Here is a 27,664-nt window from a genome sequence, read left to right as displayed (position 1 = left end):
CTGGGTTGTTAGTTACACTGAGCTAAGAGTGTATTGATGGGGGAAGGGTGGTAAAGAAAAAGATTTTTTTTTTAAGTTGAGAAGTTATGACACAATTTAAGTAAGGGCAAACTTTAATTTTCAACTCAGGGCTATGTAATAAACTGTTGTTTAGTATTTCAATTTTTTTTAAACTAAAGCTTGATATAGGTTTGCCCCCCCTTTTTTTCACGATTTCTACGAAATCATCCAACTACATTGTGAACACACATAGATAGGAATCTTGTTTCGAAAAAGAGGTAAAGGGTTAACAGATATTAACCATTCACAAGTGGAGATTATGTAGTCTAAAATGAGAGACATGATTTCATTTGCTGCCTTTCTCACGATTACACAGTGCAAAGTTGAAGAGGTAGCCATTTTATGGTTGAGAGTGGTGTACCATGCTTGTATTTAGTTTTAACAAATCCTAACAGTGTCATAACCATCCACAAGGAGCTAAAACAACAATATAATCTACAAACTGAATTCACTGGTATGTACATAACTTTTAAATCCTTTATATAAATTACATTAGAAATCAAGATGTATGTGGGAGTTTGATAAAAAAGAGTATCACAGTGATATGAAAAATGTATCAGCTGAACTGTATGTATTAGAGGGTGTGTCTAAGAGGTTAGTGGTGAATGTTTTGGAAAGTAAGAGAAAAATGAATTAGTGCCTCTTTATTACATTGTGTACTTTATTGAAAAATAATAGTATAGTATTGTGAAAAGTTGCAATGAGGAACTAAGAATGTTTTAAATGTCTAAACATCATGTGCAGAAAAGATACGTCTGTTATTTGCATTCTGTGAGTTGTAGTACTTTTAGTAACATTATTAACAGGAGTAGTGTAGTCACAAATAAAAGATGATAACATGTTGTCGGCCTGTATATGACCTTGAAAGAAGTACTACTTTTTATGTATGCATTGGGAAATGTTTGTCAATGTGGTTTTTAACTTATATGACCGCTTTGAATATGCTTAGTTGGTGAGATATGGTTCTTGTGGTTGGAAATACCTATATGTACGGTGGGACTTTTGAGTTTTCCTAAAGACACAGAGAGGTATATATTTTTGGAAAGATGGCTTGAAGGTGTACATTGATTAAGACATTGAATGTCTGATCTATGTTCAGTAAGGCTTTTATGTATATGGTGAGGGTGGTGTTTTTTCTTTAAACATGGTTTGTTTACAATTGAGGTGGATTAATAGTGCAGAGTTCTTGTGCTAGCTTCACTTGGAGTGTAACTTTTTTGGAAAATGCTGAATGTATATTTCATAAGAAGAAGAAGCATTTGAGAAATAATGTTGGTATGCCATTCACATAAGCTTTTGTGCTTTGAAAAGGTTTATAATGTTGTTTCCAATTTTTAGAAACTTACTGATGCATGTGCACGCTCAGTAACAAAGCCATGTATGCTTCTAGAGAGCCAGGTATTTAATTATATATCAAGTGTGATATCTAGACTTCATTCACACACAGCTCAGTAGAAAAGCATACATACAGTAAAACAGGTAGTTTGATACCGACAGAAGGAGATAACTAACTAGTCAGAGATATAGTCACAACTATTATGTATCTCACAGCAATGAAGGTACTTTTACAGTCAGTTAGGCAGTATTCAGACACTCATGCAATTACTCAGCCACTAGTCAGGCAGTAATCAAATCAGTGAATCACCATCTTTAGAGTTATTCAATTACCTAGACACTACACATGTACTCTTGCAATCAAGCAAGCAGAAATTATAAAGTCATTGAACTATGCAGAAACTGCCTATGCACTCATCTAATCACTAGGCCTGGGCGGCAAATTCCATTCCGCTCGCGGAATTTGCGGAATTTGGACAATTTCGCGTTCCGCGGAGAACGCGAAATTGCCCAAAAATCTGCGTTCCGCGACTTCGCGAAATTTTTTGCTTGTTCGCGTTCTCAATATGCGTGTTTGCGAGATATTTCACCCCGAGCACGCAAAAAGCGATCAGGAACAGGAAAAAAGTATCGCGAACAAGCAATTCCGCGTGTTCGCGGAATTTCTGCGTGCTCGCGGAGATTTTTTACCGTTTCGCGGAGATTTGCGTAACGCGATTACGCAAATTCCGCCCACCCCTACTAATCACCCAGGCAGTAACCAATTACTTATGCAATTAACAAGGCTGTAACCACACAGTCATTATAACACTTGTGCAGAACCTATTCAGGCAACTCAACACCCGATTTCAACCCAGGAAGCTATTGAAATACTGAGGCTCACGTGTGCACTCATGCAAACTCTCAGGATCTACTGATGCACTCATCTTATTACGTAGTGAGTACCATTGTAGTAAACTTATATTCAATTCAGTACCAATGCACTCATTTAATTACTGAGGCAATAATCTTGCACTAATACAATCACCCCAGCAGTACACTTACTATCATACAATCCTTCAAGCTTTAACAATGGACTCATGCAATCACTCAGGCACTAGTCATGCACTCATCTAATCAGCCAGGCACTACTTATGCACTCATTAAATTATCTAGGCACTTCCCATGTAGTTATTGAAACATCCAGGCACGGCCTGTTCACTCAACTAAAAAACAAATGGGCAACATCCAATCTCTGAAACACTATTCATGCACTCATCCAATTGGCTGGTGCTATGCATGCACTTAAGCAATCATGTATGCACTATCCATGCACTTTATAAATCACCTATTTACTATGTATGCAATCCTGCAATCGTCACTAGAGTTGCACTCATTTAATCATACCACCACTATCTATGCATGTATTGAATTATTAACGCATTAATCATGCACTTGTCTAATCCTTCAGGCACTACTCATACACTCATACAAACACCCAGATACTAGTGGTATACTCATGCAAACACACAGGCAGTAACTATGCAGAAATGGAATGACCTATTGAGTTACACATACTCAGTGGATCATCAAGGTACTACCTATGCACTCATTCAATCATGTGTTGATGTATTTAACCAAAAACCCATGTATTTACAACTTTTAGTGAGGAATATGTAGTCTTTTATAACCATCTGGTTAATCATATATACAAGCTGTGACACACTCTTTGCATGTACTTGGAAGAATTAGTGAACTATATGCTTTGATAGAGATTAATGTGCAGATTGTTATATGCACCATTTCCCAATATTTCAATCTGATACATTTAAGTAGAAAAGTACTGAGACACTAAATACACCAGTGATACAGTGGTAGAGAGGCACGCAAATAGCTCTTATATTGTGTTTTCGGATTTAAAGTGCTGAGAACTGTATGTACTTCTAGACTTGGGGCTAATTGTACAAATAGTAATGCGGCGCAGAGCCGCAAGCCATTTGGCTGCGCTGTGCTGTATTACTTTCAAAGCACAGAGATACGTCATATTTACAACAATATAATGGATCCCTATGCTCTCTCCTGTGCTGATGCACAACAGGCTGCCATATGCCAATGGAGGCACCCTTGCACCATGCTGCATGGGTGCCTGTGTTGCGGGGTTGATTGTTTTTGCGCAGGAAGGGGCATCTTCCTGTACAAAAACAATCATGGGAGGTATTTTCCTCTTTCTATGAGTGCTGTTGAATGCAGTATTCATAGAAAGGGGACAAATGAGGAGAAATAAAAGTATTTTTCCTCTTTGCGCCTCCCAACTCCTCTCCTGGGGAGGTGTAGTATTCTGACACATTCCCAGGTTTATAAATCGTTGTAAATATGGGAATGTGCCTGAATCCACAGGAGTTGTGTGAGACTACCCATGGAAAAACCCATGGCACGCTCCTTTCACGCAAACTGCGGTGTGAAAAGAGCCTGTATTTACAAGGTAATGAAAAGCCATGCAGAGTGGCTTTATGTGGCCTTGCAAATATGAAGCATCACATTACTCCACCAGTGTGTCAAAAAAGTGAACCTTCAGTGGAGCCTGGGGCTTGTAAATATGCCCCCTTGGCTTGATGTTAATGTTAAAATTTACTACAGAATGGATAAACTGTTTTTCACCATGTATAAGTGAGAAGTTAGATATGGTGTAGCTTTGTTGTATGACAGGGTGCTAAATGTTAAAAGGTAACTAATAAATAAAGTTTTGTGTTTTGCTTTGGGTTTGGTATATTGGAGTAAGTGCATGTATTAATATATCTTGGTTCATCTGTCGATTTAACATTGCAACATAACATGTTTTTGTGATATGTGTACGTCAGTATTAAAGTTGCTGGTATGTTGGCTAGGGTAAAAATTTAAATATACTTGGTTTTTTTACAGAACAGAATAATACCTACATACCTACATAACTACACAGAGTTAGAATTCCTACACAAGCTTGGATGAAAAAAACAAAAGCAACTACAGTCGCTGTAGAAAATAGTTACAAAAGGGGCAAAATGTAGTGAATGAAAAAAGGGGTACTGGTAAGAGAACAAAGTAATTTCTTAAAAATATATTGGTACATTTGCAAAGATTATGTACATTGCAAGAGCAGAAAAGATGGACACACCTGAACCAGGAGACATAACTGTTTAAGGAAATCAGAGCCAGTGTGTTTTGTAGTAAAGTGGTTTTAAATCTACTGAGAAATATGAAGGAGAGATGCACTAAAACAGAAAGAAGTAGTCGAGAGAGTAGTTGATAAGGCCTTTGCTTTGAAGAGGAAGCTTTTCGTTTTGATTCTAAATAGGATGCAGACTTGACAAAATGGTGTTGTGCCTAAGGAGACAAAACCAGAAGACAAAATTAGTGAATAGAAGTAACTTGTGTGGAATGGATACACACTTCTAGTACAGAGCCTTTCTTTAATGAAGATAATGGTACCTAGCAATGAAGAAGAACTTATTGCAGAAGAGGTACAAGGGAACCTAGTCAGGCCCCTGTATACAAATTGAGTTGTAGAAGTGTTTGTAGTATTAGACAGAAATCCATTCATATAGTAAGAACATTCCTACGTATATTTCCAAGGCAAAGTTTTAAACACAAAATAAGTACTTTACAAGGTTTAGATCCTTGCAAGAAAAGAAAGCATACAAAGCTGCAGGGACACTAACTAGCTTGTTTATCAAAGAAAGTACACCACTCAACAATGCAAACTTTAGTTAGGAGGCTGTACTATGTGAAATGAAATGAATAGAGTACTTTAGCATGGTACTCTGGCAGGCATAGAAAAGGTTTGTGATGATGTGCAGTTTCGTTTCTTTGGTCCTGAGCAGGATTTTAGGGAAAATGAAGAGTTCTTAAGAGGTGCAGTTGGAGAACAGCACCCAGATATTACAGTTGATTGTTTTGAAAAATAGATTACAAAATGTAACACAGTGTGGTCTCAAGAACTGGAGTATGTTTGTATATGTTGTCGACACACTCACTAGAAGATTCAAACACAGACTGTTGACTTGTATTTAAAAAGTGAAAAAGTAAATAATGGTAATGCTAAAAAAGTGTCAATGAAAATGGAAATTTATAGACATCATAGCTCTGTTTCCTCTGATCTCAGAGGAGTATACTTTATATTTCTGTTTTACATAACACCAGTGATTTAGCATTAAACAAGACTCTCCTGTCTAGTAGAACAGTGGAACCTTCACGTAATCGATGGGTGTGTATTATGTGATATTCCGGGGGAGAGTGATGAATACTTACCCCCAGTGCTTAATTTGTGCCGGTGCTTTCCGGTGCTTAGCACCGGCACTTATTTCTTAGGGTCGGGTCTACAAGTTAAAGTGCACTTGATAATATCATATGCTTTGTAGTGCAAGATAAGGGTCTCTTCCGCACACACGGACCACCAAAAAGTTCTGGTGAGGTGATGTGACGTCCTTGCTGAAGCTCAGCATAAGTAAATCAGTAGCGTTAGTGCCCTACGTCCGCTACCAATCAAATGCTGCATTCATGCTATACGATGGATTATTAGCCCGTGCCCCGTCGTCCTCCTTGATGTTGAATTGGAAGTATTTCCTCCTGAGTCAGAGTCAGACAGGTGGAGAAGTGTGGCTCAATGATTAGAGCGGCAGACCCTGATGCAGAGGTCTAGCCTGGGACCAGGGTTCAATTCCCTGCCTCAGCGGGTCTTGGGCTCAAAAATTCCAAGGACATGATAATTCTCGTCTCGGTGCCTATTCCAATCATGGAGTCCAACTCTGGGCAATAGCTTGCTTAATCTCCACAATGCTAAGGATGCCTGGCCTCCACCTTGGGGGTGCCCAGGAGTGGACGCCTCACAGGGAAAGCCAGGATGGGTTCCACAGCGGTATTCGTACAAGTGCCTTGAGACCCTTGCGGTGAGTAGTGTGCTATACAAGTATCAATTTACAATTTATTTACTGACCAATGCAGATTAAAGTCCCAACTTTTCACCCGCCCCGACATACTGCGCAGCTGCAACAATTCAACAAAGCAAGCAGTGTGTCACGCAGCACCAGGCCTATAATGAAAAAAAACAAAATGCAGTAAGTAATTGCTCATTATTTCATGTTTGTTTGGTAACATGAGCTATCGTCGTCCGTCTGGTACTTTAATGGTTGAGGTATGTCACATGCTAGGAAAAGTGTCCTATCATATGTCAGAGTTTATTTGCAAAATGCCACTGCAGATGACGAACTGCTGCCCTACAATCTCGTGTGATAATATATAATGTGTCTATATTGCTTAGCACAAGAATTCAACTAGAATTCAGAAAGGGATATCTTACTTGTCCTGAAAAGAAAAAACGACTTGCACACCAATGTTGCTTAAACTTTTATTACCAGAGGAAAGAACAAATACTCAGTCGACCTGCAAGACGTAAGAGGAACAAATACATTTACATTTTTTTCAAAGAAGGCAGCTGCGTATTTCCTTAATACAAATGGCACTATTAAATCTTGCACTATTTAAAAAATAAATTTTGACCAACAGCATTGTTCCTTTTTTAGTACACAAACTGTGATCTACGTAATGCTCAGATGGAATTCATACATCTACTCCTTTAGGCTTCCACTTAGCTCAGGATAGATGACACATAATTCGAAATTGGACAAAACATCTGAGAGCACTCCAGGGACAGGATGACAGATGCATGAAATGGAAAAGTGTCGATATTTACTATTCCAGAACACCTTCTTGCTGCAGAGAAGTGCTGATACTCTCCCGTTAAACATATTAGACTTCTGCTGAGAAGTGCAGGTACTCTCATTTGAAAATGAATTAAGTGCAGCTACTCGGTCCCTGAAAGTACCAGCCAATTTAAAGAACTGATTATTATTACAGTAGCTTTACAGGAATACACACACATTTGTCAATGTGCATTGTGCACAGTTACACATTTGTTAACATATAAGAAAATGGGGTTCACACATAACTTTTTCTTTCTTTCAGGGGAATGCTAATTTTCCCATAAACAATCCCCTTCTCCTACATCTCACAAATGTTGAGTTTATACCCACTGCACTGCGTCCTTGTGAAAGCAATTTACTTTTCCCTTAACAAGAATAAATCAACGTTTAAATGTACCTTTATGAATGCCTGTAAATCTGCAAGTTTGTGGATCTTCACATTGTTTACCAGGCACTCTTGCAATTGAACATCCACTCTCCAGGCTTCTCCCCCAGATTAGGGGAGAAGGTGTGGCTTAATAGCCAACGCTGCCTGTTTTGGAACTGGGCAACCAAGTTCTGGTCTGGGCTTTGGCTCACCATCCTGTGATTCTGGGCAAATCACTTAATCTCCCTATGCCTAACATAATTAATGTGCCTTTGTGTAATGTAACTGGTGCTCATGTAAAGTGTTCCAATACCTTTGAGTCGAGGTTGCGCTATATAAAACTGCAAAAAAACAAAAAAGAGCAGATTTACTCACTAATCATATTATAGGTCCTATTAATATTACTACTCAATGTTTGAAGAAATAATTTAGATTTTCTTTCTAGAAGTGATATTATTAAGGTAATACTGTGAGGTAAGACTGTGTTATTGTTTGTCAGTGTGAGTTTTCTGTGCTACTGACGTTGAGACTTGTTGGAGATTATTTTGTCTGTGAAGTACTGTTGTTGGTCAATTTATAAGTACAGTGAGGAGTTTTGGCAATGAGGGCCTTTAGAGAGTACATGACAGCCTCGGCAGTAGCATTGAGAATTGAGTTCAGAGTATGGTCTGACTCAGCCACTGTGACATAAGCTTGCCACAGTGGCAAGCTTATCACAAGGTTGTATGGTCCTAGGAGGTCTTTTAAAGTTTAAGGATTAACAATGGGTAGTAACTGTCTTTAGTGTTCAAGATGCTTGATTCACAGTAGGCCATCACCCCAACTTTTGTTTAGCCAGCAAGTGGCGTGTATAACACTACTAGAACTCTTTAGGGGCACAAGTTACGTTTTCCAAATATCAGATGATGGATTACAGAGTCACATATTGACACTAGATTATTCTGTTTCATGTAGAAAAGAAGACTGGTGACCTGGATGCATATAGGCACAACAATCCTCAGGATATGTGTTCAAATGTATTATTTGTGGATCTTGGGCAAGGTTCAGAAACAGATTGTTTAAAATAGAGTTCTTCAGTTTAATTAAGCTGGCTTTTGGCAGGGATTCTATACTAAACGAGAAGAAAGAAAAATACACATCTTAATTTTGATTCCTTGAACTTGTCCAGGCTTTAGATTCTGTGACTCAAAACAACTGTTGTCAAAATATTGAAAAGTTGGATATTGACATGTGTTTGACATCTTTCATTTTGAATTTGTACAATCATACCTCAATAACTGTACAGCTGCCTGGAGAGGGGTTTTAGTTATTCTCAATATGACAAGGAAAGGGGTGGAATAGTGCTGCTCATGGGCTTATGTTCTATTTTTTTCTGCATCACTGAATTTTCCTATGGGGAGAATGACTGGGTTAAGGATGTGTCCATGTAAAGTAAAAGTGATGCCCTATTCCATGCAGATTAAAAAGCTCAGGGTCTGCATTATGGATATGGTGCACTGTTCTATTCTGTGCCACCATGCACAATTAAATCTATATGCAGAACAGAACACATTCAGAAGAGGCACATTTCTACAGTGGGTAACATCGTGAGGTGTGTGAGATGTAGGCAGAGAGGATTTACAGCGATACTATATTATTATATATTATTCTGTTGTAACATTGCTTCTGAAAATATCTTTCACGATTGGTGGGTACCTCAATAGCTGTTCTATGCCAGTTGAGGATGTGGGTGGAGCCAATAGAGTGAGTGGGTGGGGCCATAGAGGAAGTGGGTGGAATCACAGTAAGTGGGTGTGACCTCATACAAAAATTTGAGCACCTGGACTTAACATTTTATAAAATAAGCACTGCTTACCTCTGCTAGTTATAACCATCCTCTCACTTCCCTACTCCATCAAAATCTCCTCCCACACCCAGAGGTCAGTGGAAACATTTAGCATCTGCTCAGAGCAGGTGGTGAAGTAGGCATTAAAAGCCACAAAATTGGGAATTCTGTGTGGTTTTATGACTGGCAAAATCAGCCTCATATGGTAACTCCCAATTCCTGAGATTTTAGCTCTGAGCTGGAGTCATTGCACTTTAATGGTAAAGTCACAGGCAAATTTACTTTTACCCCAGTACCATTGAACTCGCAATAAGATCCAAAGTATCATTCTTAAAAAACATCAACATTTTCTGTAAATTTCATTCCAGAGAATAGATAGTTGGTTTTCTACATAGATTAAGTATGTTTATTGCTTACAACAAAGGTGGATACAAGAAAGATGTGTGGATTGTCAGTCTCCTGTATGATATGATTACAAGATGTTAGTAGGCTGTGTTCTTTTTAATTGCTATTTTTGGATGATTTATGTTGAAGGATAAAAAAAATATATTGTTGCGGCTTTAGAAAAAGTGGTTAGTGTTTTGATAGCTTGAGGGCGGGTAGCATGCTATATATCATACTAACTCTTAAAATTATTGTGTTAATGTGTGCAGTTCTGATATTCCTTTTATTTAAATTTGTGAAAAGGGATTACATTTTGAGTGTAAAAAGAAGGTGTCAATAGCGATTAAGAGGAAGTATGACCACGGAAGACATCAAATCACTAGTTTGTGACAACCTTGATGTGTTGGATAAGACAGAAAGTGATGCAAAGTGCATTATAAAGTTTGTGGTTTAGCAATGATGTAATCATCAGAGGAGGATGTTTTTGGAGGGCATACCAAATTTGAATTATATATGTCTATTAACCTGGAGCTATTGCAATGAGAACTACACTGTTACATGTTTTAACGTGTTATTCTAGCTTTCACAAAACTAGTCCTCCTTTAGGCTTTGACTCCATTTTTGAAAAATGGCTACTTTTTCATAATGTTCATTGTGTGTGTTTGTTTTTCACTTGACACCACCCACAGCAAGATGTGCACTATTTATTTTATATGACATGCTGTTCCTGAAAAAACCACGCTGGTTGCCTTTTAGATCTTCCTGCTGGCAGACTGTATGGTATTCATTCATCAATGTTTTTGTCCCCTATGCAACTAGCTTGTTAAGGCACCTCCTTATGACATAAGGTCAGATGGGTCAGATTAATATTCATGTAGTGGGTTAGAGTTAAGATGGTAGGGTTATATGACATGTTAGAATACTGCAGTATCCTGGTGAATCTTTTGCACGTACCATGATGACTTTTCAGTTTCTATAATTTCCTATGGAGAAACTGAATTCTAAAAACACATATTTGAGGGAGTGCCAGAGACTTTTGGGTTTCTATCAGGTATGACGTCCGATTCTCAATTGATTTGCTGCATATTTTGGACTAAGGGCTTGATTTAGATCATGACTGTCTTACTGCTGTCTCACCGTGGCAGCAGTCCGAAGCACTCTGCCAAGTTGATGGTCTTTTGCCTGACGTATTTAAATGCATGCAGGCTGACTTGCCATCCACGTCGATGGAGTGTTTCCCACTGCAGTAACAGCACACTTCTGCCGATGTGGCAGACTCCAATGCTGGCAAATAGTACTCCATCACCATCAGGGCGGCGGGTTCCTGCCATGCAGATTTAGATTTTACAATCATGCTGGCGGTCTCCTTGTGGTGGTTCCCTGAAAGAGGGAGTCCTTTGCGGTACGTACTCGACAATGATCCTTCACTGAGTTCATTGGATTTATGCTAGTAAAATGTACAATGTCCATTGACCTAATCGAAACACCTGCATACCGCATTAAAAAACACATGCCATTTCAGACCATGACCCTTTGCCATTCCACTGCACAACAACATATTTAACCAGAGCTTTTGCCAGTTGATTGAGGTTATTTTGTTGCTCTTTCTTGTTTCTTGTCCCTTTATTTTCTTTCGTTTATTACCTTGTGGTTAAAAACAAATTCCAATCATATACTTTTGCCCAATGTCAGGCCTCAAAAATCCACATTTTACTGAGGGACAATTGTCAGTCATGGTAGATAAAATCATAAGAATAGAGCCACAATTATTTAGAACCCAAGTCCAAAATACACTATCTCTGAAAAGGCAAATGTGGGCCAGAATAGTTGACAGAGTGAATGCTGTATCTAACAAAGGAGTAAACCTGGGAGGAGAAGGTCTTGGAAACCCTTTATCCTGAAGGCTTGACAGGAATACATGGTGGAGTGGAGTCTGGTAAGTTACATTTTGCAAAGTACCACTAAACCTCAAAGTTCTGTTTGTCCTCAACGCAGCTGTTGCCAATGTGTTTTGCACATATTTTTTTAACATAGAAATCTCAAACTATCAGTATCAGATAATTTGGGTTGTTTGTATGAATTTATTGTGGACGTAAAGATACTACTCGTAATAAACTTTGTGAATTCCGAAAGCCATAAATTTAGACTTTTGGCCTAAGTTCACCTTTGTGAATACCGAAAGTTGTAAACTTGGAATTTTTGTCTAAGTTTACCTTTGTGAATACTGAAAGGAGTAAACTTAGACCTTTGGTCTAAGTTTACCTTTGTGAATCAGGCCAAAACTTTAACATCATTTTAGATTATTCAACTAAAAACACCCCAAGCAATATTATGAAAGATTGTACTGACCAACAAGCCTGGCCCTCTCATGTCCAGGTTTTGACATTTACAGGGGTATAGAGCTGTTCCGTAGTAATATGTAATCATGGGTGAAGCTGGGGAATGTGCATAGACATGTAAGATGTACAAATCCGTTAAGCAGAAAACTTGCATGTTGGTTGAGTGGAAGTGTTTTCGATTCTGGTAGACCTGTTCCCTGGCATATGGTTGCACTAAGGCAGGCACTAGGGGAGTTTTATATAGCGCGAACTTGACCCAAAGGTATCAGAGTGCTTTACATGATCATCCGTTGCGTTACAATTGGACGCATTCATTTTTGTTGTACACGGAGAGATTAAGTGATTTACTCAGAATCACAGGATGTTGAGCATCCTGGCCGAGACTCGATCCCGGTTTCCCAGCTTCAAGGTTGACCACTCTTGTTGTAAGCCCACATCCTCTCCTCTAGTATGTGCGCCATAATTTGCTCCAACCACATGTGGTAGGCAACCCAAACCGTAAAAGTCTCCCTTCACATTGGCTAAATCCTGCTGCTGTCTCATCATTGAAGATATAACTTCTTGTAGCACACCACTGAAATTTGGTTGTGACATACCACCAGAAACTGCCACAGTGTAGTGGAAGGATCCTGTGGCCACAAAATGCAAGTTTGACAACTGGTGTAAGAGATGTGGGATTTCTGGCTTCAGCTGATGACATAAATCCAGTACAGTTTGCCTATTTAATCTGAACTTCTACATTATATCCCTTACTTCCATGGCAGCAAGGTGGAAATGGACATACACATGATGCTGTTGTCTCTTCACTGTCCCAGGGTACATATGTCTCCACTGAAAAAACATTTGAAATTTTTTTCACGTTTTCCACAGCAACATATTTTATAAGGGTGGGCGTAGTTCGCGAAGTAGCACTTCGCGAAGCTACGCAAAGTGAAGTTCGCACTACGCGAGCTACGCGTAGCACTTCACGAACTGCGTAGTAACATGTTCGCACTGTGCAAGATGTTGTTTTCAATGATTGCACTGTGCGGACAAGCAACCGGCACTGTGCAGTCATTGAAAATGGCATCTTGCACAGTGCGAGCTGTAGTTTTCTGCTGCTCGAGTAGATTTTTACTCGAGCTTCAGCTTTCTCAACGCGAACTGGTAGTTTCTCATCGCGAGCGGTCGCGAGCGTACGCGACCACTCGCAATGAGAAACCTGACCTCCTCGCGTTGGGAATCTCGCCGGGAGGTTTATTTTCCATGCTCGCGATCGCCAACTTGTAGTTGCTGATCGCGAACAAGGAAAAAGTCTCGCCGGGATGTCATTTTGCTTGCTCGCGGTCGCCAAATTGACGTTGAGGACCGCGAGCAAGCAAAAAATGACCGCAGCACTACGCAACACTACGCTACGCGTGTTCGCACTGTGCTACGTGCAGTTCGCGTAGTGCGAAGTAGCGCGAACTTCGCAAACTACGCGAGCGTAGCGTAGTGCTTCGCCCAGGCTTAATATTTTATAATTCACTAAAGTCACAAAGTATATATGGTTTCAATCAAACATCTGCTTGTTGTCCTTATCCTTAACATATTACATTTATAGCCTAATGAAAATCTAAAGTTAAAAAAAACAAATGTGTAAAAATTAAATTTCAAATGTATCATGTACACAATCTTTTTTTTATTTTACCATCCAAAAATACCGCCAACGGAGGTGTAACCAACACTACGCAAATATTGGGTCCCTTGCTCACTTTGCCACTGGATTCAAAATAGCCTGGCTGATAAGGGTTATGAACCCGAAACCGGTCCCAGGATGCGTGTTTCCGGTCCAGGGAAAACATGGCTTGGCAGTTCGGGCTGGACTGTTCCCATGAGGCACAGGGTCAGACTGATTTGCATATGGCCATGTCTGAACTGGGGTGGTGGAGTGAGCTAAAGAATGATGATGGATTAAACCCAGATCAGTTGACTGGGGGTGAGTGTTTGATTTGCTCAAATGCTCCGTCCAACATCCCCTTTGGTATCGCAAATATTGCATTTCAGCACAGTTACACATTACATATGAATGTTAATTTTAAAAAAAAATGAATGTCTATGAAGTTTGAATATTTAAACAAACTAGCCCCCATTGTGAGTGTTGGTAATGCACTTTAGAGTCACAAACACACTATTTTGAACTTCTAAAATGGTGGATTCCCGACCTCTCCAAAAGTACATTAGGAATCAGACTTCCACGGTGGAAGTTGACTGCGTAGCGGACGGTAAGATCCGCAATGGACACAGCAATAATCTAAAAGTATGAAGGTTGCATATGATGCGCACATATCAAGGCAGTTGTGAAAGGAGCTCAATTGCCTTCTTGCACTGCTACAATCAAGACCTCCTTCACTTTTGTTGCTATTACTTACCTCAGGGAGCAATGATGGTTGGTCAAAAAAGTGAGAGGACCCCTGCCTTCTTGCCAGAAGAGCTAGACTTGTGGCACTGGAGGTCCTCTCCCTGTATGGCCAGCTCTTTGACTCACCAGAGGAACAGGTACATGTCTGAAATGTATATGTGAATCTGTCTAGCCGGTATTTTTCCATTAATACAGGCTACCATGTCTTTTTGAGTTCCTGAGTGAAGTGTAGTTAGTGATGTGAAATGTCATATAAATTTTGTTCCTTATAGAGGAAAATTATGTTGGTGGATTTCGAACCACTTTACAATTTGAAAAAAACAACTACATTTGTACGTGTTGTGTGTGTAAATCCTTTGATTCTAGTTGGTGTGTCTGTAGAGATATATCTATGTATATGTTTGAATTACACGTGATGCATTGAAAACTCACATAATGGAAATTTGACAACACATTATGTTCTCTCTAGAACGGTACATAATAATGTTTCTGTACAAGCTAAATGTAACTGATGTTAGCTCTCTGTATGGTCCCACAAATCACTCAGCCTAGATCAGAATCTCCAAACAGTTGTATGGGAGCTACAAGTAGCTCCCAGACCACTTCAGAGAAGCACATAGCCATAAGGTCATTTATTAGATGGTCACAAGGTCATTGTTGCATGTAAATGTTAAGGAAAGGCTGTGTTGATGTGACATCATGGTTATCAGGCTGCAGATAACAAGGCTTGACAATGTGTAATGCTCAGTCAGAATCATGGCCCAACATGGGGCTGAGTCACAGGGACAAACAACTGAAGCACTGAGGTATATCTGTCATAAACATATATTGTTGCCAGGTAACATTTTGAGGTGTGCTTAAAAATATTTCCCTGAATGCTCCTGAAAGGGAGATTTAACTAATTCCTTGAGCTAATACTTCATTTCATTCTGCTCCCATTTCAAAGTGTGCCATGTCTAAACTGCAGACCCCTTACTCACTGTGGCCCCTATTCACTGTGCCATACGTATTTATGTTTAGCCTTCAGTAGTTCACAATCTTTTGCACTGATTAGAAATAGGTCACACCATAGAATATGAAGGTTTCTCCTGGGCTAGATGATGTCACTGGCCTGGATTAGTAAATTTAGATCATGACATGGGATGAGGGTAATCAATAGCTTACTACAAAAATATGCATTAGGATATTGGTATCGGTCAGCATGTGAAAATGAACATGGTGTATGCTAACTTATGTCATGCTCGTGATAGAGCATCAATATAGACAAGCAAAAAGTGACAAAATCATTTTTTCTTTCATTTCTTTTATACATGCATGTCAATGTCCATCAGAAACAGGACATTTGGAAAGCCATCACCATTAAGATGCGTACCCTGGCATCTACAGCGGTGCAGTGTCCATTGCCACAAGAGATTGTAGGATCTATGATGCTGGACCAGAAAGTCAAATGAAGTCTACCTCGGGCAGTCCTCTGAACATGGGAAGCATGTGATCCACACCCTAACCCCCCCAATGGCCTGCATTCTTGCAGTGGCCTATCCTGAGTTTGATGGGCAGTTGAGTGCCAAACAGTAGCAACAAGGGGGTAAGTTGTTTTCAGAGTTTCACATGTTATATGACTCTTTTGCTTTTTTACAGCACAGATTTTTCCCATCAACTTTAAGGGTGATCCATGTCCAACACAGCAGAAGAGTTCATGAAGGTGTATGTTTTGCACAATGTGTATGATGATGTGCTTTGTCTTTTAATTTGTTGGAAAGTCTCCCTCCTGATTCCTGCTCACAACCAAAGGGCTCTTCTGAGCAGACATATGGCTGCCTAAACTCCACTTATGCATCAGGTTCTTTGATGTCATGAGGGACAGTTGTACCAAACAAGCCAATAGTCTTCATTGTGTCAGGTGTAATGCTCCTTCACTGTTGTGGATGAAGTAATGGTAGCCCTGGTGCATGTGACATAGCATACCAGGCACTTGTGATACAGTGGAAGTACCAAACTTCAAATTGGTAAATTAAGATTCTACACAAAGCAGAGTGAGCATGTGATCCAAAATGACTAGTGACCTCATAATTTATGGCTACATTTTGGAATGAAAACATAACCAAATTGTGTTTTACCAAAGAAACACTCCTTCATACATTTAAGAAGTGACTGATTAGCATGATGTCTTACTCTTTCACAAATGTGTGTGTAAGCTAGTCTGTTTTTGCACAAATAATTGTGATAGGCATTAGGGGTGGGCGGAATTTGCAAAGTCGCGCTACGCAAAGCTCCGCGAAATGGTAAAAAATCTCCGCGAGCAAGCAAAAGTTCAGTGAACACACGGAATTGCTTGTTCCGCCCGTTCGCGATGCTTCTTGCCTGTTCACGAACGCTGTTTGCACGATTGGGGAGAAATATCTTGCGAAAACGCATTTTAAAAGCGCGAACAAGCAAAAAAATCACGGATCGCGGAAATTTGGGTAATTCCGCCTTCTCCTATGAACACGAAATTAACCAAATTCTGCAAATTCTGCGAGCTGAATGGAATTTACCGCCCAGGCCTAATAGGCATATAGTTTTTGTTGAAACACAGAGAGGAATGTGTACACATTGGTGACGGAGTAGTACATACCCAAAACCATTTCTCAACGTCTTTTGTCATGTCCAGATGATAAATAAATTATGGAGAAAAATGAGAAACTTAAAGGGATTTCGGAAGATGGAATGTTCCATCTCGTATATGTAGGAGTATCCCATCAGGAAAACTCAGTCTCAAACCCAGCTCACGACTCATTAGGCAAATGTAGAAATGCATCAAGGTGTAAATATGTTGCATTTGAATCTTTGAAGTACAAATTTATATAGGAGTCAGTGTATATAATTATTTCTGAGATGTTGTAGCAATTCTTGCCTAAAGTAAAAGGCAGCATATTTTGTGAAATACAAACTTCAAAAAACTAGAGATATTTAGCAGTCAAATATAAAATGTTTTTGCTCAGTACTGAAGTGGATTTGTATCAAGGCCTATGTATTCACCCCTGCTGTAGAAGTCATCTTTCACTCCAAACACATATATTTTGTTAATGTCTTCAATGGCAAAGGTATCTGTATAGTGTATGACACATTGATTAGCTACTTCTGTGCAGAATACATTTAATGTTTTTAACATTTGCCATATACTTTAATAACTTTAAGTAAATGTTACCATTGTGAAATGCCCAAGAGAACAGGCTTTCAGTTTATACAAATATTGGTTCAACTTTGCATCATTTGTTGACACATATTGATTCATATTTAAACTTTTTAGAATAGAAATAATGTAGATGTCTCGGGCCTAGTGAAGACCAAATGGTTAAGGAAAGTTTTGCATACATGCCTGAGCTTATGCTAATGTTGAACCAAAGTTTGTGATCCTAGAAGCACGTGAAATAGGAAAACTTGAAAACTGTTTTGTGATCAAAGTTCATAATCAGTTATTTTTTCTACAGATTCAATAGAACTTTTGGATATGTAATATGAGCATCATCAGGCTGAGCAGACATTGGTGGAGGAGACATTGTCTACAGTGGCGGGAAAGAAGCTATGCCCTGTGGGTCTGGTGCTGACACCACCGACACCGAGGGCCTTAGTAGAACGGAGGATGAGAGGAGTGCAATGGAGGAGTCAGCTCTACAACATCCTCTTTGGAGGCCTCCTTCAGCAAGCACTCCCTTGTGGTGGCGGACCCAGCTGTATCCTTGTCTGCCACCCACAGTACCATTTCCACCCTCCCTTTTGCCCCCCTAGTTGGCCAAACTCATCCCCCTAAAAGGGGTGGTGTCTCTTTTGCAACTGGCATGTGACCCCTTCCCCTATCCCCTTGGCTGCACTGAGTGAGGAGTCTATTGACCTACTCCAGAACAACTCTGAAGGGCAGACTGCACTACTGAGTGCCATCCATGGGCTTAGCTGGCAATTGCAACAAATCGTAGCCTACCTGGAAGGCATTCACAGTTGTATTTCTGGCCTACAGAGGTCTTTTCAAGGTGTAGCCTCCTTACTGTCCGCACCCTCCCAACAATCACAAGCCTGTCTCATTTTCCCATAGAGGATGTTCTTTTTACCCTTGCTCTGAACACTCTCACACCCCAACCCATCCCCAGCAAAGACACATTTACCCTTTTCATGCCCCAGCCCACCCTCCCAAAACCAAATCTCCCCTCCCAAACTCAAGAGCACCTTTCCCAAAACTAAAACTCACTCTCCCATACCCAAGGACTCCCCTCCTAAACCCAACTCCCCCTCCAATGTAAGAACTTTGAGGTGCCTGCCCTGCTTACTAGATGCCCCTTCCTGAGGAGGTTCCCCTTGGCAATGAATTGGGGGGGGGGGGAGTTATGCAACTGCCACAGTGCCACTTGTGGAATTTTTGAACTGCCATTTGGCCATATTAATATTTTGAGACCCTTATTTCATTTTGTGAAATACATCCATAATTTTGATTTCACCAATTAGGCCTTGCATTAATTTATTTTAGCAAGTGGTTAAATCCTAGCAATGTTTCAGAGTAAAATGTGAAGTTATTTTTCTTGACCATGATAGCAGGTAATTCAACTGATTTTATAATGATTACTGTGTTAAGTGCATACACTGGTTGACATAGTATGTGATGGTTATTTGAATTTAGATGCAGGCATTCATCATAGTAATGGGCACTTACACCAACTAATTGATTTTACAAATTTCATTTTGATGTGTTACTACAGGGGTGTTTGTTTCACTTTTACTACTGATCAGTATAAGCACATATGCATTACACCTTAAAAATATACTGTGGTTATTGAAATTTGATATAGTACAGGACTTGCACTAGACAAGGGGAGATGTTAAAATATATATATTGAATACTTTTAAAATGTGATTGACATTGATTTTACTGTTAATTTCTAAGGTAAAGGATACACATTGTCTAGTGCAATTTCATGTTACATCGCACTTATCCCTATGATGTGTGTTGTATAGACTTTAAATGTGGGAATTTTAGAAATGTCTTTAATCACACCTGTATGGTGACTTTTAGATTTTTATTTTTGTTTTTATTTTTGTGCAAGTGTCCATTATTTGGAAGGCAGCTTGCAACAAGTTAATGCACGCAATGTGTTTATAGAGATGTGTTTGTTTAATTTCCTTACACACCAATAATAAAGATATATGCATTGCACATTGGTATGCTATTGCTTGTAAGTGAGATTTCTAAATACATGAGTCATGTGCTAATGGTAACTGACAAGTCAATGGGTAACAGGTAAAAGTGGAGCTTACCGTTGATTTTGCTTGTCATCAAGCAGCTGTGGCAGCTGTAGGACTTGGAAGATAAGATGCATGGTGGAACAGGAAGTGTGAAAGTGAGAAAAGGTGAGTTTCTGCATTATATCCCTTCCATTCGATCAACTCATGTGTGGAGGATTTACTGCTGCGGTGAGGTCGACAGGAAGGGGCATCGTGATTGGCCCGGCGGGGATACTGCCACTCTTTCCTCTGACATCTGCTGTTGCTTATCCCACCGTCAATGCGGTTGAGATTCCCTGACATCAGGACCGTGGCGTTCTTTTGTCTAATGACCCACTGAAATCTAAAAAGGAAGTACAGACTGTCAAGCCAGCTGGTGGAAAGACAGTTGAAAAGGCAACTGCGGGACTCAATCCGTTAAGCTCTAATTCACGCCCTTTGTCCTATTTCTCAGATTTTGCTTAATGCAGTATTTTACCTTACTCTGAGTGTCTTCATGTCAATTGATGTCTATGTCCTTTGACTGATTCAATGAGATTACTGCTGTATTTTTATTTGTCTCTATTTTCTGTGTTGCATATTTACATTTTAATAAACCTGTGTCTAAATACTGATCTTGAACTCCCTTTTAAGTCCTTTCTTATTGACAGTATTCTGGAATAATGATTTAAATCTTGTGTCCAGGAACACATTACCTCATAGATCTTGATGTCAAAACTACTCCTGGTACCACAAATTGGGCACTGCTTTCATGCAGATTATCTAGGAGATAGAGCAACCACATACATACATACATATATATCTAGTGCTGGCATCTCACCTATTTCTAACAATGGAAACCTATCTATCATGATGTTCCTGATTAGCTATCTGGTGTCTACACACAGAAATAACATTTGGCAGCCAACAGAAGAGCCAAACAGAAAGAAGGAGGACACTATTAGCTCTATTGTTTCTGTATACTATAACCGACTCATCTTTCACTTCTGGCCTCAGCTTTACCACACCATCCCATACCTTATGGTGTCTTCCTTCTGTAATACCAGATGAACTAAACTCTTATAATTTCCAATCCCATGACTAAAAACCTTAGGGAACTCTTCCACCAAATAAATAGCTTAGTCATTACCTCCCACCCCCACTGACAACTCAGTAGTCCTAGAAAGACATCTAATGCTCTAAAACAGCTACTCCTCTGTACAGAAAGTTATTAGAAAGAACGCAGCATTGCTATCAGTAAAGCAAGATAATGGCTATGGGCCCTCAATCACAGAAAGCAAGAGCCAAGGAAGCTTATCTGAACTAAGAACCAATAGAAAGGGAGAGGACCTTCACCTAAAAAGGCATAACCTATGCCACCTTGGGTACCTGCTAACCACATGCAGACAGGACCACCAGGGGGATGCCTCACATTACATGTCGTACGGAGATGGTATACCATCCTACATACAAATCGTTGATGGTTTCAGTTTAGATCTATGGAGCAGAGACATGGTCAACCTTGCAGAAAGTGTTGGATCTGGGTGCCTACGCAGAGTAAACTCTGGAAATCCTGTTTTAGATTTCACGCTCAGTATCAAAAGTAGCTCTCCAAGTTGGCACCCGATATATACCAGTACAGGTATAATGCTTAAAAAGGGTGATGAGCTACAGAAACAAACACATTAAAACTTGCATACCCACCTAATTGAAAAATTCTGAGAAGAATTTCTCAGTAGCAACAATACAATCTCCAAGAAAGATCAAGTGGCACAATATGCTAGGAAATTGAATATCCAACCAAAAATGTGTTTTGCCTGCTGCAGAAAACCTACACAGCTAATCCCAAAAAAGAATATCTGAATGCAGTGAGTGAGAATGGCAAGGAAAAACAGAGAAAGCCAAAAGCATATAATGGATGGAGGTATATGAACCTCAATCCAACCTTATCTCACTAGTCTGCAAGACAGAGAGGAGCACAGAAATGTTACTCTTGCAATACTAATCCTGATGGACTTGTCTAAGCGAAGCCACCGATGGAACAAATCTTTGCCTCAGTAATGCTACTTCAACTGGAAACATAGTACATATCTTCTTGGACTACCTTCCTAGCTAAATTGCGGAGTCATTTAAAATGAGAAAAATCAATCAATCAATGAATCAATCACTGCATTTGTAAAGCGCACTTCATACCCGAGAGGGTCTCAAGGCACTGGGGAGGGGGGGTGCTACTGGTCGAAGAGCCAGGTCTTGAGGATTCTTCTGAAGGCCAGCAGGTCCTGGGTCTGTCGTAGGATGGTGGGGAGAGTGTTCCAGGTCTTGGAGGCGAGGTAGGAGAAGGATCTGCTGCCGGCAGTGGTTTTTCAGATGCGGGGGACTGTGGCGAGGGTGAGGTTGGCTGAGCGGAGGCTTCGGGTGGGGGTGTGGAAGTTGAGTCGGTTGTTGAGGTAGGTGGGTCCAGTGTTGTGCAGTGCTTTGTGTGCATGGATCAGGAGCTTGAAGGTGATCCTTTTGTTGACAGGGAGCCAGTGCAGGCCTCTCAGGTGGAGTGTGATGTGGCTGCGGCGGGGGACGTCGAGGATGAGTCGGGCCGAGGCGTTCTGGATGCGTTGGAGTCGTCTCAGGAGCTTGTTTGTAGTTCCTGAGTAGAGGGCGTTCCCGTAGTCCAGTCTGTTGGTGATGAGGGCCTGGGTAACGGTTTTTCTCGTGTCGAGGGGGATCCATTTGAAGATCCTGCGGAGCATACGGAGGGTGTTGAAGCAGGACGCGGAGTCGGCGTTGACTTGCCTGGTCATGGAGAGAGTGGAGTCGAGGATGACCCCCAGGTTGCGTGCGTGGTCCGTGGGTTCCGGGGCTGTGCCTAGTGATGTGGGCCACCAAGAGTCATCCCAGGCTGATGGGGTGGGTCCGAGAATGAGGACCTCCGTCTTGTCTGAGTTCAGCTTCAGTCTGCTGTCCTTCATCCAGTCGGCTAAGGCCTTCATTCCTCTGTGGAGGTTAGCTTTGGCGGTGTGGGGATCTTCGGTGAGGGATATGATCAGCTGGGTGTCATCGGCGTAGGAGATGATGTTGAGGTTGTGTTGCGTGCAACGTGGGCGAGGGGGGCCATGTAGATATTAAACAACGTCGGGCTGAGGGAAGATCCCTGTGGGATGCCGCAGATGATATCGGTGGTTTTGGAGCGGAAGGGTGGGAGGCGGACGCTCTGGGTTCTGTCGGAGAAGAAGGATGTGGTCCAGGCCAGGGCCTTCTCTTCGATACCGGAGTCGTGGAGGCATGCTGATAGGGTGCGGTGGCAGACCGTGTCAAAGGCTGCTGATAGGTCCAGGAGGATGAGGGCGGCTGTTTCTCCTTTGTCCATCAGGGTCCGGATGTCGTCAGTGGCAGCGATGAGGGCGGTCTCGGTGCTGTGGTTGCTGCGAAAACCTGATTGGGAAGGGTCCAGGATGTTGTTAACTTCGGGGTAGCGGGTCAGCTGTTTGTTGACAATCTTCTCGGTCACTTTTACCGGGAAAGGGAGCAGGGAGATGGGCCAGAAGTTCTTGAGGTCCTTGGGGTCCGCCTTGGGGTTCTTCAGATGGGCGTTAATCTCGGCGTGCTTCCAGCTTTCTGGGAAGGTTGCTGTCTCGAAGGAACAGTTCCCACAAGTGCTCTTGGGGGACTTACACCCTGAAATCACCCAAAAACTGCAACCTTTTCTAAGGTAGCCAGGAAGATCAGAAAATCTTAAGGATGCATAATCTCTACCTTGTATCATGGAAAACTCTGCAACCACCCTTATAAGCAGAGTACTGCTTCGGGAAATCATGGGCATGATTAAGCCTAAAATAAATTGACACTGTTTTTCTCATTTTTAGTTAGGCCCTCATGGCCCCATTGACTATATCCATGGATCCATGGAGTTTCCTAACTAAATGTAGGTAAGAAATTATATTTAAAAGGGCGTGTTTAAGAAAGCCAGTAAGAAGGTGAGATTATGGTATGGAAAATATGTGGTTTACCTAACAGTCCATGGGGTCCTCCACCTTCACATTGACCCATGAGCACACACACATACATACTTCCTACAAGACCAGAGCATGATTACAAAATGGAGAAACTGAAGCAAGATCATGGACTGAACCTATCACCATGAGGGCTCCTTTACGATGTACAATCATGTTTTTCTACCACATCATTTCACTTTGGGGTTCCTGGGTATACAGCTTTCAATATACTAAGCACCCTCCCATTCCCACACCTCTACTTCCTAAAAAAATGTATATATGCTTTTAACATTTGCATGCAGTGGTCTAAATGACCGAATGCAAAAAGTAACACTGGGCTTTACTTGACATATTAGCAGAAAACTAACCTGTAAAAGATGATTTTCGTGTGGAGTTTTGAAAAGGTGCTAGGTTTCTGTTCTCCCTTGAACCATGCTCCTCATCACCTTGGCAGAGCAGGATGATATTTGACATATAAACAGAAAACTAAAAATGTACATTTCTGTTTAGTTTCATTTCCATTTGGCAAAGAGTGCCAGTTACTAGAAAACAATCACAATTCAGCCTCTCCCTTAATCATGCCATCCTTGAAGGAGCTGCAAAATCTTGGCACACTAATAGAAAACTAATCATGCCAAATGTCTACCACATTTCATGTGGATCATTAAAATAGTACCACTGTTATTAGCAAATCACATTTTGAACCCCTTTTAGCTATGTCCTTATGATGGACCTGCATAATTTTGAAAATTCTAAAAGTAGTCTACAAATGCCAAGCATCTGTCAAATACAGAGCATTTTCAACAAACAGTGCTAACATTATATTGCAATCAAAAAGGCCTTTTCAATTGTCAAGGTATCCAGAAAAAATATCCCTTCAAATCTTGCCCAACAATTTTTCAGATGCAAATATCTCAAAAACTACTGAATGTATTTACACAAAACAGCATAAAGTACACCTTCTGCACAATGGTCAATTTTAAACCATGTCAATTAATTCCATAGTTTTTGTTGTGATGGTAAGCAGCATTTCCTATGGGACATAAAATGTAAACTCTTCTTTAATGATTTGACCATAACTTTTTCTCCTGGACAGAACAGAATGTTGATATTGATAAAATTGATGCCAATGCTTATAATGATAAACACACATATACGAATGAAATCGCATCACTATTATAAAATTTACCTGTCATGAACTCTCCATCAACTCTGACTCTGTGACCTAAGCCTGAGGTTACGGATTGACAGGTCACAAGTGTGGTGGAACATAGGTAGCAGACTAACACACCAACATGAAACTCAGGTCCATCTCCCAGATAAGCGCAGCAATACCATAATGGTCCAGGGAGATTAGCACTAATAAAGCACACATGGCCAGAGGGATGCATGCATTCCCAAAACCATAAAGTCTGATGCCACATGAAGTTAGGAACACATAGCCAATCAGGAGGACACAGCACACACAGTACATGCAGTGATCATGTGACCCTCATACTATACATATTGACACATTACCCACTGGCCCCCATTATGTCCACGCAGTGTCGAGGCCCACCTACGTTTGTTATCAGGGGCCTTCTTTATGACTCCACAAACTAGGCCCACATTCTCTCACCAAAGAAGTATCATCTGAAGTACATTATGGCACCCAAAAACTGTATAAAAACTCATTCAGATTTATTGCATTTTGAGACAGTCCTTAGACCTGCTTCTACAACTGTGCTCCCGGCAGAAGTGTTTAATTAAACCAACTATTCCTGTTTTGCCAAACACCTCCCTGTCTTTGGTTTTTTCAAGGTAAATATACATATTTGCGCAACAAGAAAAAAACCTTGGAATGTCAAAACTATGTTGATACACTGAGCATATCATTTTGAGTATGGACATCAAATTGTGCCAAAGTTATTGGTTAAATAAAAAATGACTATTGAATGTAACATGCATCATAACCATAGCTACAAATTCACTTCTAATGACTCATTAACATTCTCTGAAAAAAAGAATGAGTTATGGGTTCTTTTATTCCTAAGGCTTCAACATATGTTTTAAAACACTCTGAAATTCATTGAAAACCTCACAATTAAAGTGAGGAGGAAAACAACGCCTAGGAAACATTATCACTAGTTAGTTATGGTAAGCTGGGAAAACCATAACTCACCTCAAATTTACTTCTCGTGACTTGACACATCATTTTGATGAGGATATCAGGAATGGCTTATTTGATGATATCTATGGTGAAATCACATATCACCTCACCACTGAAATATGGTTACATCTCAATTTCCATTCAAAAGACACTTTCATCTCTGTTTATAATTTTTGCCCCATTTGATCCAAATTACTAACTGCATACCAGACCCTGTTACCAACCACAGCTGAGCTGCGCATGACTGTATGAGTAGGTACAGGGTCTGTCCATGAATGTATGACGTTACAACACAAATATTTACAGCACAAGCCTTCAAAACACAGTTTTTACATCGCAATATCCATTACAACGCATGATTTTACATCACATGCCATCACAACGCATTTTTTGAAAATACATTTACAATGAGTTCCATTACAACGCATACCATTACAACGCATATTCATTTTAGGGCAACAGTAGGGTAAGTGTTGGATAGTGTAGGGGTAAAAGTTACTATTCCCACTCCAGTGAGTGAAACAGTAGGGTAAGTGTTGGATAGTGTAGGGGTAAAAATTACTATTCCCACTCCAGTGAGTGCAACAGTAGGGTAAGTGTTGGATAGTGTAGGGGTAAAAATTACTATTCCCACTCCAGTGAGTCCAACAGTAGGGTAAGTGTTGGATAATGTAGAGGTGAAAATTACTATTCCCCATTAATTCCTTATATTGCGTTATAATGGCATGCGTTGTAGTGACATGCGTTGCAATGACATAAGTTTTAGTGACATGCTATGTAATGGCTGCATTGTAATGGCATGCGATGTAAAGGATGCTGCGTTGTAATGACTGTGTTGTAAAGGTAGTGCAATGTAATGACTGCGTTGTAAAGGTTGTTTCCCCCTGTCCACATGTCTGGCTCTATGTCCAACTATGCCCATGACTAAAAGATGTTCAAAAAGGTGGTTGGCCAAAATAAGGATGGGCAGACGTCTGAAATTATGCAAGACTCTGTGGACATTTCCCATTGTGCATGGCCAAAGGCTATGTGTAGAGAGGTCTTGGCCACATGAAACGTTGTGTGGAGCCCTGGACGCAGGCAAGACCCTGCTTTCAAACAGCCCTGCACAAAGGCAAAGGCACTGTGTAGCAGGGTTGCCCAGGGCCGGACTGGGAAAGCAAACAAGCCCTGGTCATTACATTGGACCGGGCAGGGAGGACTGGGCGGGAGGGGACTGATGGGAAACACTGCAGCTGCGCTTTTGTTTCAGGGGGCTGATATTGCAACACTGCAAAACCAGCCCCCAGTAACACAAATGGCCCCCACCAGTCCAAAACTGGTCTCCACCCTTCAGGCCCACCAGGAAAACGTCCAGGACCCGCTATGGCCAGTCTGGCCCTGGGGTTGCCCAAACACAAAGTTGGTCAGAGACCTGTAGACAATATTCAATGTTCAGGGCCAAAGTCTGCCTGTAGCAAGGTGCCAGCAGCTTTGAAAGGACAGTGCCTAGCTACAGGTCAGGCCTGCACACAACCTTTGATGCGCACAGCCAAAAGCTTTGCACAGTGAAAGATTAACCAGAGGTTGTATGGACCAGTTGCTTGATGCAGGGCTAGCCAAAGTTCAAACACTACAGCCAAGTCTGACTGAGCATTGCTTAAGGCTGAGCATACAGGTAAAGTAGTGTTAGGGTTTTAAACAAAATCCTAAAAATACTGTGCATCTGTTACTTGCCCTGAATGCACTGCTCATGACTTAATCCATGATGTTACAGATGACATAGAAAATGACATCGACAATTACATCACTGGTAGCATCACATAATACCTCACAATTAACATCAGGGAGTTGCAAACATCATAAAAAACATATTGATTATGCTTATGGGGAAGTATTTTGTGAATTTTGCATAAA

Source organism: Triturus cristatus, chromosome 5_1, assembly GCF_964204655.1.
Source record: "Triturus cristatus chromosome 5_1, aTriCri1.1, whole genome shotgun sequence".
In the NCBI taxonomy this organism is placed as follows: domain Eukaryota; kingdom Metazoa; phylum Chordata; class Amphibia; order Caudata; family Salamandridae; genus Triturus; species Triturus cristatus.
The sequence above is the reverse complement of the archived record's forward strand: the minus strand, read 5'-3'. Positions refer to the sequence as shown.